Genomic DNA, 17,336 nt, shown 5'->3' on the forward strand with positions numbered 1-17,336 from the left:
GTGACCTCACATCCTAATGCTCACAAACGTCTGACCGCATGTGTTCTTCCTGTTGTTTAGGAAAACAGTGTCTTTTTGCATGCAGAGCACAAATAAAAATAGTATTGTCCCTGACTTTGCTCTTAATTATATATGCATCACAGCAGATTTTAAAGCATGGAGGTGATCTTTCAAAAGTCTCCCTCTTTTAAGAAGCCTGCTACTTGGTTAAAGCTACTGGTCTAACCAACAGCTATGAGGAGGAAAAAAGTTGTCCTTTTGCTACTTCACTTTTGTTTGTGTGAATATGTCAACATTCTATTTTAAGTATTTTAAAACAAAAAGATAGAAGGGTGGCAGATAAACCAGAAGTGTGCATTAAATGTTCGACATGACATCGCGTTCTAGAGCATGAAACATTATTATACTCTCTACCTTCATGTAATCTTTTTTGTTGTTGTTGTTGTTGTTAATTCAGCAGAAGACAGTTGATCTTGATCATGCTTTAGAAATATGCTGGCACAGAGGAAATCATCTTTTGTAGTGAGATTGTACCAGTACAATGAAGTTGGATAGAGTTATAATTCTAATCATAGAATCATTCAGGTTGGAAAAGACCTTCATGATTATCTGGTTCAACCATCACCCTACTACCAATATCACCCAATGCTCTGGGAAAATGCAGTTCTTCAGCTAAACAACCACCATCAGAATAGTCTGGGTGTAATGTTGGGAGGAAATGGTCTGTGTCTCAGAAAATATATGATTAGGTTGTCCTACTGTGCCAGCAATGGGCTATGACTTTATCTCCTAGGAAACCCAGTAGTTAGTGCAGTATTCAAATCCTGTGTGAATCAAAAATTCTTAAAATAAATAAATAAATAAATCTTTGTCTGGCCAAAGATTATGGAAGTACTGTTTTACTCTAGTGTCAGAACATTTTAAGTCTGGTTCCAAATAATTAAAGGAGGAACCCAAACAGCAGCACCAACAAAAATGGTTGAGTCACAGAAGTGAAACTAGAAGAGTATTTTTATGTAAAATAAGCACAGATTATGCATTATGCATAGCACAATCTATTAAATTTTAAATCGTGGTACAGATTATTTCATTAAATGTTGAGGTAGATTTTTTACAAACCTGGCAAATGTAGTGCATAACATTAAGAAGTATCTTCCAAAATGGGAAAAGGATTGCAACACCTACTCCCAACCCCAAATCGGCTTAGCCATTTTTGATCTCGTAAGAGTATAATGAGATCAACTGCAAATCCAGAATAACTCCACTGAAGTCAAGAATATTTTTTTCAAAACGCTCTTTGTGTAATTGATACTTTAATTTGGGTTTCATCGTATGATTCCAGTTCCTTTTATTTTTTACTGCATTTAGTACCAATTGGGTAGGGGAAAACCTAAATCAATTGTGTATATTCTAAAGGGAATTTCTGAAAATCCACTAATAAAAGGAAGTGGTGGGCAATGTCTCTTCTTCTACTGAAATCACCTTCGTACACATTATTTGCCCAGAAGTAACTTTGGGAGGGCTTTTTATTTACTTATTGCCAGTGAACTACATTGCAGATACTTTAAAATAAATAAATAAATAAATAAATAAATAAATAAATAAAATCAAGGAGAGATGCTCAGTACCTCTGTAAGATTTTCTTCTTCAAAACTTTATTTTTGGTGGCAAAAAACAATTGTCTATAACAATAGTTTGGAATCAGAATTAGTATAGTTCTAATCCAGTGACGTGGATCTGGTTGTACTTCTGAAGCACCTGTACTTATGTTTTTCAGAAACATATTTCCCCCACTTCAGTTGAAGCTTGCTTGCCAGATGGTCTCTGCCTCAGGCTGTATCTTTCATTTAAACAAGAAACCAGATGAATCTCAGCATTGCAGGAACAGTCTGGGATTTTTCTTTCCAAACAGATCCCAGACAGGTGTTGAAATTCTGAGATTGCCTGAGTAACATTCTGAAGACAGGCTTTTAGATTTAATAATACAGATATTGGGGATAACGTTAGCTAAGGACTGTGTTTTTGAAGTGCTCTATGTGGTTGTTGTATCACTACAAAGTTCAGACTCATTTTAGGACGTCTTGAATGATCTCTAAAAGTGACTGCTATTTGTTGACTTTACCCTAGTAGGACACAAACCTTATAGGAAATTTAACGGGTACTTCCATTAGCAATACAGTATGTTCAATAACATGCTGAACACAACAGTGATTAAACAAGTCAGTATCTCAGTCATTCTCATGACCACGTGTGGTGGAGTTTATAATGTATAAACATGCTGCTGGAGTTCTGCCCAATTCTGCCCTCATAAACACTGGCCTAATTGTATTAACAGTAGTGAAGTTAGGCTGCATTTCTGTGTTTAAGAGATAAAAGTCTAAATATGAAAGTTTTGTGTACATGCATGTTATATATGCTTTCCATATGTAATGCAATAGTGCAGTCATGAACACGAGAAACTTTCTGTTAAGTGTGTTACCTTTAGATTGGCATTTAATTTCTGAAAACATTCCAAAATTGAGAAAGTCTGTGCTATTGCTAAGGAACACTCTGAATTGAATTTGCTGTGGTTTAAGTACAAGGGAGGTGTTTCATTCGTCCACGTTGTTTCTTCATACACATGAGCTTCCCTCTGGTGGGTAGTCTGTAGTTTGCACCACCACTGAGCATTTTTAGACAGCCAATGTGTTTGGGCTGCTACACTGAAATGATAATTGATACTTCCAGCTTTTGCATACTTATACTGAGAATCAGAATTTCACTCCGAGATGCTGAATCTTTGGGTTAACATCCTCCGCTCAAAGCACTGCCACCATTCCATGCATTAAGAGAATGTCTGTAACAATTTACAAAATAGCTGATGCATGGGAAATCCATATTATGAGTAACTTGCATGAAGAACAGTCCCAAAAATGCTTTTAAAATTCTTTCCAACTGTTGTCTTCAGAAAGATCCAGCGGATGTTTGGCTATAAAGCAATTGCTGGTGAAAGAATAGCAAGTATCATGTTTCTGCTGAGAGGCTGGAAACCAATGCCAGCAACCTTGTTTGCCTGATGATTCTGAAGGAAGTTCCTAGTCTAAACCCTTTAGTTCTTCAGCCAACAAGATAGCATTTGCAGGATAGATACAGTTGCCCTACAACTACTGCAGTTCAATGGTGTTATAAATGACAGTGGGGAAGTCACATGATACCTTGATCAGAAACTTACGGGCTACTCCATTCTTTAAGCTAGGGTAAATTGATATGGTTTGCCAGTGCAAAGCTGATCTACACGTTGCTTTCCTGATTACAGGAGGGTCTTCTATATAAATGGGATCCCATGGTGCGCAGCATGTCTCCACTCTGTAATTACTATAAAGGAAAACGTAATGCAGGAAAAGACGCTTTTTAGACATTTCTAAGCTCTTGCAAACCATGTTTGCAATAGCAGTCCATGATGCAGCAAGTACAAATGAGAACATTCTCAGTGCTTCATCACCAGGCAAAACACCTTAATGAAGAGCTACCCTGGGATCAGCTCCAGAATGTAATGAAGGATATGTATCTTGCACTATAAATAGAGAGTTTGTTACATTCTGTGCTGTGTTGTTAACTCATCTTTTAATAACGATATTACAAAATGATAACTCCTACCCAGCTCTGTAGCAAATAACAATGGTTTAATACAACTGGCCAGAGAAAAGAATTCCTGCACATTGTATTCAGGAAAACTGCTGTAGAGCTCGTGATAAGAGGAGTGGTTATTGAGGCACACTGTACGTGCATTCACACATGCTTACATATTAGTACCTTTCTTGCTGTAACAGAACTATCATGAACAATCTGAATATGTTGCCAACGATTGTGAAACTATCAAATTAAACACTGAAATATTATCCTTGTACAACCAGACATACTAGGCTCATGAGAGTAGAGGCCCTAATTAAGGAGGTAGTGAAGGTCTGAGTATATATATATAAGTCTGAGTACAAGCAGGAATATGAATAACAATTATGTAGAGATTTCAGAAAAACTTAGAGTATCTTTTCTCAGTATTATGAATATATATTCTTTAATTTTCTATTATACAGAGTACAAGCTCTCAAACAGTAAAAGTACGGTTTCGCTATACTCAAAGGTAAGACTTTGGTCTGTGTTTACATCAGCAGTCACTAAATTGCTATGTACGTAAAATGTTGCTATCCAAAATCCTCATCTATCTGAGCGTACATAGCACCACAATTGCTACTGAGTAAATCAAATGCAAATGCATTGTTTACACACTCCTCCTTTTATGAGTAATAAATTACCGATGACAAATACTGCTTAGATGACTTGCTACCAAAAGTTACTTGATTTTTCTCTATCTAAACGTACGGTAATTTCTAACTTGTTTGGGGTTTCATGTAAATGTTGCATTACTGTAGCATTCATGTCTCTGAAATTCAGCAATGCAATTAAAGTCCTCAGAGCATCTTAGTTGATTTTAAAAATGCCGTATTTTGCTGTACATGTGGTGCAGCAACAGATGGTAGCTGTTGTTCTGCATGCAGTCTAGGTATATATTATTTCCTACAGTATACTCTTTTGTAAAGGGATCTGTCCATGTAGTTATGTATTTTCAACAGAGGGTGGCATTGAAGAACCATTTATAGTTTCATTGCCTAATACTGCAGATGTGGAGGGTGTAGCCATTGTCTGTAAACAGGGCAGACAATGTACAAGTTCAAAGCTGAGACCCGTAGAACTGACTCTGGCAAGAAAAAGTTAGATGATTGCAACTTAAATTTCAATACTGTAGATAACATTTTCTAGATAAGCTTCCTAGTTGTTTCTATCTTGCAGATGTTTTTTCTATATATTTTTAAAATTCTAGCTCTTAGTGCTGTTTTGAACTACATGACCATTTCCAATTGTGTAATATGTAACAAATACAAGGTCAGCTCTGCCATGAAAATAACTTGGCATCTTATTTAATTTTCTGTGTCTCTGAAGCAACAAACTTAGGAAGTTTAGCAATGATTCAAACAATACTGTCTTTAGTGTAATTTACATTAGCATGTTCCTTGTCTTTTTGAAAAGCAGTCCAAACTGTGTTCTCTCATGTTGTGAAACAACCCTGCTCAGCAGATCTGAACAGCTTAAGAGCCTTAACTCCTTTAATACATTAAGCGTTGAGCCATTACCTCTAGTGCAATATAAAGCCCTGGTTTTGTGGCCTTTTGTCAGGAATCTGGTCAACTGTGCTGAAAGTGTAAAGACAACACTCGTTTTATGAGAAACACAAGAATTTTCTCCTGCCCTGTAGCAGCTGCCATAGGTGTATTAGACACTTGTAGAGCAATACTTAAACCCTAAGTCACTTAGTAATTAACATACCTGGCATGTTGTTCTGCATGGCCAGAGAGAAGCTAGTGCATTGTACTGTGCTACTGTTCAGAATGATCTTGTCCAAGCATTCTTATTCTGAAATAAAAAGCAGCAAGGATTGATTCTGAGATGTTACACACAGCTACAGTTACAGATATTTACTAATCTTACACATCATATATTGAATGGAAAACATGTAAAATATGCCATGTTTAGGCACTGGCAACTTGCTATCATTCTGCAATGTGATCTATTGCCCCTGTAGGACTTCAATTTAATATTAGAAATGTCTGTGAATAATGATGGCTTTTCCAGTGTTTTCACTGGCAGAAAGTGCTGGCGTGCTGGCACTTATAATAAAACTATTCACTCAGAGTTATGAGCAGTAGAACAGAGGGGATTTTCTTGGTTAAAAATCTAATTATTCAGAGATTTTAATAGAACGTAAGGTTATATTAGACTCCAAAGTCATCTGACCTCATATTTGACTTGAGCCTAATAACATGATCTGGATTTAGGTATGCGTATTATGTTCTAGTGTTGAGTTAGATCAAAAAGTCCTTATAGCCCAGTGCTTTGTCTCTGACACCAGCAAAAAGGAGGTATGCAGGGAAGCCTCTAAGAACAAGCCAAGTTTGACTATGCTTGTCCCACACTCTCTTGCTTTTAGCTGATTAGAGCTGAGAAATTTCCTGAGCCAGATATGGTTTTTACACATTTAAAAGCTTTGTGGTCAACTCCTCTGTAGACTTGCAAAGTGTGTGCTTGAACTCGTGTACTTTTAGCATCAACAATATACAGCAGCAAGAAATTCTGCAGTTTTGATATACTTTGTGAAGAATAACCTCCTTTTATTTGTTAGTCTCCTGTTAGCTTCATCTGGTTTCCCACATCTTATGTCAGAAGAAACAGCCAATAGCTGATCCCATTCATCCTCTCTATAGCCCTTATTTGACTGAACCCCCAAATCTACCATTTCTTCCAGATTGAAGAGTTATTTCATACACAATAAAGCCCTATATAGAAACCTTTCCATACTTTTCATTGTCTCTGTTGCTTTCCTCCCTTATTCCAGGTGTTTTATATTCCCTTTGAAACAGGTAAACAGACTAATTCTGAAATGTAAGAGTTTAGCAGACTGAACTCCAGTGTGTAGAAGAATGAGAGAAACCAAGCTATACAGGGGTCCCAGATCCCTCTTCTCAACCCTGTTGTTTTCACCGTTACTCTGCAAAAAGGAATCTAGTTTGGCTGTCTATACTTAAACTGTCAACATTTTTTTCTTTTTCTTTTCTTTCTTTTTTTTTTTTTTTAAATTTGCATTTAGTTTAGTTCATGGGAATCTCAGACACGATCACTGTCTTTTTGTTTTTTCCCAGTGCCAGTCTGTACTCCAGCATTTAGAAAACTTCATTCCAAAGGTCACTGTCATTCTTTCTTCAATTACTCCAGATGCTCCATGGTCATACAGGTCCTGGTGCGATACAATTACCTTGTCATCTGTAAACCATTGACTGTCCCCTGTCTAGCAGATCTTTGTACCTTGCTTTGCTGTGTGTTCTAGTCTGTACTTAAACCAGTAAAGGTCACGTATTTTTTAAATGAGCCATTATTCTGCACTGCATGAAAGATGCTTTTAACTTTGTATGCTAGTTTTCTTGTCAGCTTTGTGTTTTGAGTCATGCCTGTGTAGGATGCATTTAGTCCTCTATGGTATTGAATAGTATCTCTTTAAAATCTGTTTTTTTTTTTTTTTTTTCTTTTTTTTCTCCCCACAGCAACTTACATGTGACTACTTTTATCATGATTGCTGTTTTCCTGTCTTTTGAGTTGCTACGTATTTACCACATTGTGTGGTATCTGACCACATCATTGCTCAAACTATTGCTATAGCTCTGCTGTATTGGTTCCCCTCTGTATTAGCTGGATGTTCTTCATGCTGTTATAGCGACATATCCCCATACAGAGTTCGGGTCCTTGGCATGTTCTGAGGTCTGTTACTGAGTGAACAACAGAGCACATTATAGGGAAACCATGGCTACGGATCTTGCTAGACTGCTAGACTTGCTAGCTCTGGCTCAGGGGGGTTGTCCCCCATCAGCTTCTATTTGCAATTTAAATTGCAAATCACAGATCCAGTCAGAAACATCCAAGTTCTAGTCCTCAGATTCAAGTTTTGAACAATGTTAGGCTGAATTCCTAGTTTAGCAGATTGGCTAGGCTATCGCTGATAATAATGTAATCCTATATTCTATATGAGGTTACACAGACATCAAGAAATTGACTCTCCAAAGAAAATAAAAACAAAATTTAAACAGACATTTGAACAGAACTTACATTTTGAAAATTGATAACCCGTGTTATCTGAGAACAGTCATCTGTGAGCACAGAAGAAAAAAATCAGTACTGTTTAGCAGCTTGCCATAATGAGGAAATATCTAAGACACAAAGATAGAAGCTTTGAGAGAATTATTTTCCTCAGCTAATCAAGGCATCTTTGCAGCCTGCAAACACAGCAAAGCTTAAAGCTTTTTTCACAAGCTATGCTAGGATGAGGCTCAAGTAGAAGAGTTCACATTCCCTCATAATGCTCTATCTTTTAACAGGAAATCATGAGGCCAACTTATCTGCCACATGAAAGCTCAGATATTTTTTGCTTTCAGTAGAAAAATTGTTTTTATGTCACATGATAGCAGTATCCATTTTCTACCACTTCTTCAGCTTGTAATTTGAATTCTCTGGCTTCTTCGCTTTCAGCTGCCAAACATTGATAGTCAAATGACTTCCACCATACCACGAAGAAACTCTTTGGAGTGTTTGTTATTCTAGTGACATATTTAAAACTTAGCATGGTAGCAACATTTAAAGCATCTCAAGCTGTTTATAGTATATTCATTAAAACGTTGTCCTAGCACATCTATTTTCTCAAAGTCCTATGACAAGGCAGTCTTTGGCAAGCTTCTCCTTTCTTTTTAACATGTCCACAAATGGCTCTAAAATACCATTTGAAGCTTAAAACATGACAGGTTAGTTCCCTGACCCCTGCTCAAAATGCACTTCATTCACTGTTAATCCCCCCTAAAAGGGGGATTAAATGTAATGGTGGAATTTTATTAAAATTGTCTGCTGTTGAAGTCATTTGAAGTTTCAGATACTGAACAGCCCTGTAAAACTCAAGCTTGAAATTGGAATCGTGCATTATTGCCTATAATCTTTCCTACATTGAGGGGACTGTTGAGAAGAGAGAATGTCATTCTGTGGATGGACCAGCATTGTGATGTGAAGTATCAGCACTTTGGCTTCCAAGGTTTATGCATATAGAGCATTCCATGATAGAAGTTTAACCTATGTTTGTGTTTGATGCTAACTAACACCTGTGACCAAAAATCCAGAGATGTGAAGTTTTCATGGGACAGGAGACTGTAAGATTGGGTCATTTTTTATTCTTTGATCATTGATCTTGATCATTTGATTAAGAGAACTATCAAGATAACTGTCCTGATATGATTTTGATAATAATTATGGTCTGAGCTGGATTAGAATAACCTTCCCCAGTCCCTCCAACCTTAATTTTCCTACAATTGTATTTTTTGCAATGACACAGACAAAGCCTGTCACACAATGCTACTCACGATGCTGTTGATTAAACCAGTTTCCCATGATTAATCATTCCCAATTCCTCTGTCCCTCCATCCAGAAGGGAACTATGCTCTTACAAGAATCACCAGGCAATACTTTTTAACTTAGCATGCCAAGGGATGGGAGAGTAAGTGTCTGTGCATAATTTAGATGCATTTGTAGGTTGTTTGTTTATCTCATGGGAAAGTGGCATCAGCCAAACATAACAGGCATTTATTTTTACAGGCTGATAGTACAAACTCAGATCTGAACAGCTCATTTTGTTATTCCTGTTAGTTTTGTTTGTTTTAATATTACTTAAAGAAGTATTGTGTCCATTTCTGGGCTCCCCAGTACAAAACAGACAGGGATCTCCTGGAAAGAGCCCAGTGAAGGGCCACAAAGATGATGCGGGGCCTGGAGCATCTTCCCTGTGAAGAAAGGCTGAGAGACCTGGGTCTGTTCAGCATGGAGAAAAGAAGACTGAGCGGGGATCTTATCAATGTGTATAAATACCTGAGGTGTTTACACAGAGGGATACGCCAACCTCTTTTCAGTGGTTTGCGAGGACTGGACAAGGGGTAATGGCCACAAAATGGAGCACAGGAAGTTCTGCACCAACATGAGAAAGAACTTCTTCACGGTGAGGGTGATGGAGCACTGGAACAGGCTGCCCAGAGAGGTTGTGGAGTCTCCTTCTCTGGAAATATTCAAGGCCTGTCTGGACACCTACCTGGGCAGCCTGCTCTACGGAACCTGCTTTGGCAGGGGGATTGGACAAAATGATCTTTCGAGGTCCCTTCCAACCCCTTCAATTCTGTGATTCTGTGAAAGAACGTTGGTAAAATTTGGATATTTTTTATTTGGTTCCTAACTGTAGTCAGTTTTCCTACTCAAATCTTATTTTTAATGTGCTAATCTGGATTTAAAGAATAGGAAATAAGTAGGTAGTCTACACACCTTGCATCTCATATCTAAAACTGTTTTATAGATGCATCTTTTAGTGGTAGTATGTGTCTTTCAGACCCAAATAGCTGTAATATAAAACGAAGAGGAAAAGATATCTTTAAAATAGCTCTTAAAATCTCAGTTACAAAATACCCTCTTCAGTACATTTTTTAAATACCCACTAAAGAGGAACTCTCAAACTGTTTCCTAGAGGAAATATTGAAGTCTCAACAAATGTGATCAGTCAGATGTTTTTCCATCCTTCACTGGTTTTACAATTTAGCACTGAAAATGAGTAAATGAAACCTTAGTGAGATCAGATAAAAACCAGCATGTCCCTCGGTAAGTTACTAAATGACTAATGGACACAAGTTTCAATTCTTCTGGATACACTTGTGTTCCAGAACTGGATTCACTTCTGTCAGGAGTCAGTTGGATGTAATAGTAGCTGTGTTTTTTCTTCTTAGAAGTACCTTTAAGCTAGCAAATTTCCTGAGCCCTGTATTTCTTAGCAACTTCCATGACTCCCAGCCCAACTGGGCCACCAAACAATGTGTGACACTGGATGAGATTGCTCATTAAATACAAGAACAATGGTCCCCAAGCCTTTTCATTATGTGTGTGCTAGAATCCTGAAATGTTCCTGCCTGACTCATGCCACATGACAAACAAGATTTCTTTTGCTTTCTTTGGCAGGTATGTCACTATGCCCTAGCCATTCTTACAGCCTTTAAAAACATGCTAGCCCTTAAAATAGCAGCATGCTGAACTTCTGCTTTGTCTTTCTCCAAATCCTCTCTTCATCCAAAAGTATCTTACCTGCAGATCAAAACTGCCTTGTTAAACTTTTTAGCTTTTTACCTCAGAGCACAAAGAGTTTCTCTGCACAGCAAAAAATTTCAGGCTCTATCATTCATGCAACATGTGCTGGGAAGTTGCTGAAATTTATGAGAACTTGTGCAAGACATAAGCTGTCCCTGAGGGTTCAACCTACTCAGTTTTCATCACAACATAGATCATATTTAAACTTTTTCTCATATATTCCTCCTACACTTAGCTGTACCTCCAATTTCAAAATTCTACAGTGGTTCAATCTGAAGCAACAACTGAGTAAATCTCAAGTAAAGCTCCCAGTATCTTAAGTCCCAGCATTCTTGATAAGAATTTCTCACTCTTTGATTCTAACAAAATTCTCTTTGACTCAGCAAGTATTTTACCATTCAGCATCTTTGGGTTTCTTTTGCTGTCTTGACTGGAATGAAGAATTTAGCAACCGAAGGACTGAACTGTAAAAGTCATCCACACTTTATGATGGAATGAACATAATCTATGCATTTATTGGACCTTAGCACATTTTAAAAATCATTTAAATCATTAAATGGGTGTTTTTGTAGAAAGTATAATCTCTAGGTCCTGTACTAACATCTTACAGCCTATAACACTGAAAGATTCAAAGACCAAGAAGGTGGGCATGCATTATGCGTCCGTATTGTAAAACTATATTATAGATATGGTTTTCCAGGACAGTAATTTCTTGGTGGTCCCAAAGGCAAGTGAAATCAGATTAGAATACAAGCCTAGTTTTTGTTTGTGTTGTTGTTTTTAAACTGGTGTGTGTGTGTTCCCCCAAGTATTTACTAGAAATAGAAGTTCTGAAGTTCTTTGGCTTTCACTGGTACATACATGTCTGCGAATATTAATTTTCCTTACTGCTAAAATTTAGTAAGGAAATTTGTGGATTAGAACACCAAAAAATGATCTGTTTCTTGCACTTCACCTGATATAATGGCATAGATCTTTAGATCTCTCCATAACAGGTACACAAATCAATAATATTTATTTTTCTTCCTAAAGAAAACATACTGTTTGATTCTAAATATGGAGAATGAGTATTTCAAGTTAAAATGTTTCTATTTTAAATGTTTTTTTTTTTTTTTTTGAGTAGAACAACTGTTTAAGAGTACCTGCTACACTGGGCCAAACACTAGGGTTAGATTGGGAAATCCAAAAATCAACCTTAAAAGTGGAAGATGAGTATAATAGGAGTAGATTACAGAATGTATTAATCAAGTCCTCTACCACCTTCTACCTTAAAACTTCAAATCGTTTATAACTTTTCCAGACCAGTAACATATAGTTCATGCAGTCCTAAATCATTTGTGTTGTTATAGACATAATGGACAGAATTACTACTGACACGATCATGCTGTTTTTTTCCCTGCTTAAGAGGAATGTTGGCTTATTTTATATACAACTTCTCAAACTTATTCTCCCTGGTCTGTGCATGTCCTTACACTGTCTTATTGCAGGCTGCTCAGAACTTGAGATCTTTGCAGGCTTATTAGTCATTAGGTGCTCAAAACTTACTGTGAAGCTCGATTACGTGGATCATTTACATGCAGTAATTGATTCACTTTAGCGAAACGTGAGCCAAAAGAGCAATATGATCTCCTTTATACAGATTAAAGGCTTGAAGATAGGAGAGATGATAGTGACAGGCTCTATTAATTGCGGATATCCTACCACAGCAGATGGCTAGGCTCTCATGTTCTAGATTGATATCCATGTAAGCCTGCATTGTGCACCTGCACCGTCCAATTGCCCCCTGCCCTTCTTTCTGGTCCTGTTCTGCACCATAAACAAACTCAGCTTGAAGGAGACTGAGGAACTGACCTCAGGTCTTGTTTTCTGTCCTAACACCAGTGAGCAGCAGCATGGGGAACAATACAGAAGTAAATGTAAAGTGCTGAGGAAGCAGGAGAGAGGAGAAGGAAGGGAAAGTAACTTTGCAGCCTGGGTTCAAATGCGTATCACACTGTTCTGGGACTATGTGTCTGTGCTTATATTTACAGCATGAGTTTAAAAAGTGTTGTATTTTGTTGGGAGGGGGCTTTCTAAAATGCGTGAACCTGTCTAACAATGGATTAAAAAAAAAAAACTTTGTTAAAGGTAAGAAACTAATATCTTCTCCAGGCAGATGAGAAATTGAACTCTCCTCTGGCAGATTTAACAAAAAAGGGCTAAGAATTGAACCGAATGTCTGAGATATTTATGGGATCTTGTAGATGTAAAGTTTCATTCTGAAGAAATGTTATTGAAAAACCCTGTGTTACTATAATAATAATAATTAAATAACACAGAGGCAGCCTCTTTCCAGTGCACACTGAGCTCTTCAGAAAATGTATGCTTATGACTGTCCCCCATTCAGGTCAGCTGCAACACGTAAGTATTATTACAGGTCAGTCACACCTGTGCTAAAAGCAGAATACATTGTACAGGTATGACTGACTTCAACTAGACCTCAAAGTATTCTTGAGAAGGAAAGGATTAAGCTTGCTTTTTTACCTCCTGAGCTGAGCTTTAAGGGCTGATATTTGTGTAAAGAAAAAGACAATTATCTTGCTCCACAGACAGAGAAGAAAGAGCATATCAGTGTTGTGTAATGCTATTTTTTGCGCTGCTTTTTCAAAATAAAGTCACATTCAAGCAAGGGTGAGGATTCCTACCAATGCAGAAAAAATTAGGAGGGTAAATCTTGTGCCAAGGAGCACTGGAAAACTTGGTACTACAGAGAGTATTATTGGGGAAAAATCCTTGGCAGCTTCTTAAAAAAAAACAGCATATGTATTCTCTAATGAAACTTAAAGTTGTACATGTGTGCTGTTCCAAAATTGAAATTTATGGAATATAACTACTTGTGGCAAACTATTGCAAAATTTACCATCCTAATCTTCATATGTTCCTTATACCAGTGTAAATGTTAGGTTCTATCAATGTGTAGGTTTCAGGTCTCACTTCTCAATACTGATCTCGGTTCCTTCCTGGCCTTAGGCATGAATTCAGATTGTGCGTATGAATATAACTAATTTAAAGCTGAATACCTGGTCTGGTGTGTGATGTTTGCAGGGCACTGAAAAAGAAATGTCAGAGATATTACAATATTTTCTAAAGACAAAGAAAATTTTTGGGAATTCAGGAGATGTCACAGTGATTTCTGCAGGAAAAAATGAAATAAGCAGATGTTGTTTGTACATTCAATAACAAGGAATATGATTAAAATAATCCCTATAAATCAAATATTGTTTGTTTATGTATGTGATAATAAGCATCTTACTCACTACATCTTTTGTCTTCTTTCTTGTCTAAGAGGCTTCCATGAGTGTCTATGTTCCACTACTCTCATTTTCATTGAGGTTATATTCTGGATCTTGGGGTAATTCTTACTGTTGAAAATCTTGTGAGGCAGTAGAGATTAGAATAGCAAGTTTCTAAAAGATATGAATGGTGAACATTGTGTTAACACATTCTGAACTTGGTAAATCCCTGAATGAAAAACAGCAACAATGGGGCAATTACTGCATGGGCCTCTGCCTACAGTGCAGACCTGTGCCAATGCTTTGGTTGTCATCACATCTTTCTTTTAAACTTGCCTCAGCTGTGAAACATGTACTGCTACTACAAACACCAGTGCTTAATCAGCAGACAGTATATGATACAGTTGCTTACTATATTAAATGTTTGTTTCACATACTGCTTTTTCTCCTGTTGTGTATTATCCTTATTTGCTAAGAATGCACATCTTCGGGACAAAGCTGCTTTTCTAGTAGTGTGTCTAGCTCAGCACAATCATGTTTGGGGATATTTGAGCCAATACAAACACTACTTAAATGGTAAGGATCGGAGGCAAACAGAGAATTCTGTTCAACCAACTAAAAGATGTTTAAGCAAATACTAGGTTTCTGGAAAGGATCATTTATCTTAAATAACAAGTCTGCATACTCATGTCTAATTCATGGTTTTTGTCAAGTTGCCAGTGCAAGCCCTCAAGGAGTCTTAAACAAAGATAATGCTACTGATATTCTAATTTCTGCTGTTTAATATAGTTTAGTTCTGATGCTTGTTTGGAAAGAAGTAAAGAATATTTACCTCGGATACTGATTATACACATGAAAAAAAATATCTCTACAATGGTAACAAAGTGGGCTTCTTAGTTTTTTTTTGTTGGTTTTTTTTTTTTTTTTTTGTTTCTTCTTCTCATATATAAGCATGAAAAAGGCACAGTACTGCTTTCATCAGTAGTTTCAACTGTAACAAATTCCTTTTTGTTGTCCAGATAGTTTTTGATATGAAGCATGTGAAGGGAAGTAGCACATAGCATTGTACCTTTTATAGAAATAAGCTTTTTACTGGCAGTTTCAGACTTGTAGTTGGTTCTGCTATTTCTTGGATTTTCCCTGGATGACAACAAGTAGAATTCTGTCAAGAGGATGTACATGATCATGGTCCTGAACTGAGGGTAATCTGTAAATGCCCTGCTGTCAAGTCATTCTTTGTAGAGACAGAGGTGGATTGCCTTTCTAACAGCACACTACTTGGAAATACATTGTATTGAGTTGGTTATTTGCAGAGCAACAACTGGAAAACAATGCCAAGGGGCTCCACAGTGTCATGGTTCCTCTTGTTTTTCAGTGCAAATGGTACCAGGCAATCAATAAGAAAACAGAAATTTGCTGTTAATATTTAAACAACCTTACATGTACAAAGGCAAAGAGCTTAGTTTACTTTGTTTTCTAGTATGAATAGTCCTGATCTCCCAACAGGAGGTAACAAAAGAAAGAACAGACACAACTTGATTCATCAGCTAAAAGACTTATCTAAAGAACTAGGACTTGCATAGCAGAAGGAATAGGAATTATGTGCTTAGCAGGCTTTATCTGGAGAAGAATAAGAGGAAAAGGTGTTTATGAAGAGTGAAGATATTCCCAACTGTCAGAATAGTGCAGAGATTCGTAACAGAAATATTAAGATTGGTCTGACTGAGTATGGAAATGTGTGTGTGATATCATGAGAAGAAATAATAAAGGTTACAAAAATGACACACATTTGATAACCAAAGACATAAATAATAGCAAACTGGCAAACACTGAGGAATGTGGTGTTTACATCTGTACAGACCAAAAGACCTATGTGGTCAGAGGCCTATAGCAGAAATGTCTTACCAGCAGAAAAACAACCCCCAGTAAAAGGAAGATGGTAGCAAGGTTACAGTAAGTCATATGTTCCATTCCTCTTTTGGTTAGCTCAGCAACGAAAAGGATAATTCATAAAGACATTTTAAAAGAAAGAAACAAAGACAGCAAACAGTGAGCTTGCCTAAAATTTAGAGGGTGAAATAAAAGACTAAGAAAAAAAAAAAAAAAAAAAAAAAAAAGACAAAAAAATGAACGCAAACCAAAGAAGCTCAATAAAAAACCCACATCATAATAACAGTACTACTAAAAAGCACAGAAAATATGTTCAAAAACTGCTTTGCTGCTGTCCAAGAGAATCCAAGAGGCATACCAAGGACTTGATAGTTGGTATTCCTTGAACCTCATGTCACAACACAAGTGATCTTGGCCTGACTACTTGGGCATGAACATTTTGCTGCTTTTTAGTATATAGCAGTATGAGAGAATGACTGAGTGACTGATTTTTTTTTTTTTAAACACAGCTTTACCCTTCCATAAGGTCTTTCACTGCATTTTGTAACATTTAATTCCTACACAAGGATCAGTGTTGCAACCACTTTTACAGACAGTCATACTTGCACACCCTGTCGTTTGCTTTAGTAGGAGGTCATTTCAAGTCAACACTTGTGTGGTGACTAAGCACCTGTCTTTGGGACGGAGGCAGGCCTTTGGTTTTGCTGGATGTTGTCACCTTTCCACTTAGTGTAAATATAACAGGTGTGGCACCTGCCTGGAGAAAGACAATCCTAGATTTAGACTTAGTGTTGTCTTCCTTGAGTGCTTTGTCGCATTTTCTTCTTCTAATTTCAGAAGGATATATCCTCCCCCTTCCACATTAATGCCACAACATCCCCCTCACATTTTTCTGAATTCCAGTCAACAGGTTGTGTGCCTGTTTTTCCAGATTCTGCTTTCATGTGTAAATATTTTTGATGTGCCATTCTGCAGAACTACAAATCTTGAATAAGGAAGTCAGTGAGGCAATAACAGCTACATTTTTATATCTTATGGTGTATACATAGCTGGTTGAAACACGTAAATTAATGAAAAGTAGTTTTCTCCTTTTAGCATCTCACTCTGATGTTGAGATACTGTTTGTGCTGGTGTGTAACCCATTCAAGGCAGGCATATTTCTGCAAATTCGCAGGCACGCCAAAGGACGTAGGAAGCTCTAAAGCAGATAGAAAGGTACCCTTGTTGCAAAATAACCCCATCAGAAATAGTGTTACGCTGAGCATGAAGCAGTAACACCTGCCTCAGTGTATGTTCTCAGTAGGACTGGATGCAGAAGTGAACCAAGGAAGCCTTGCTTTGCCCATTGACGTGATCATGGCTAGTCACGAGATGGGATTACACCGGTTCCAAGCACCATTTTATCTTCCCCCTTGTAGTTCATGCCTCTATGGA

The sequence above is a fragment of the Aythya fuligula genome, chromosome 12 (assembly GCF_009819795.1).
Source record: "Aythya fuligula isolate bAytFul2 chromosome 12, bAytFul2.pri, whole genome shotgun sequence".
Classification (NCBI taxonomy): Eukaryota; Metazoa; Chordata; class Aves; order Anseriformes; family Anatidae; genus Aythya; species Aythya fuligula.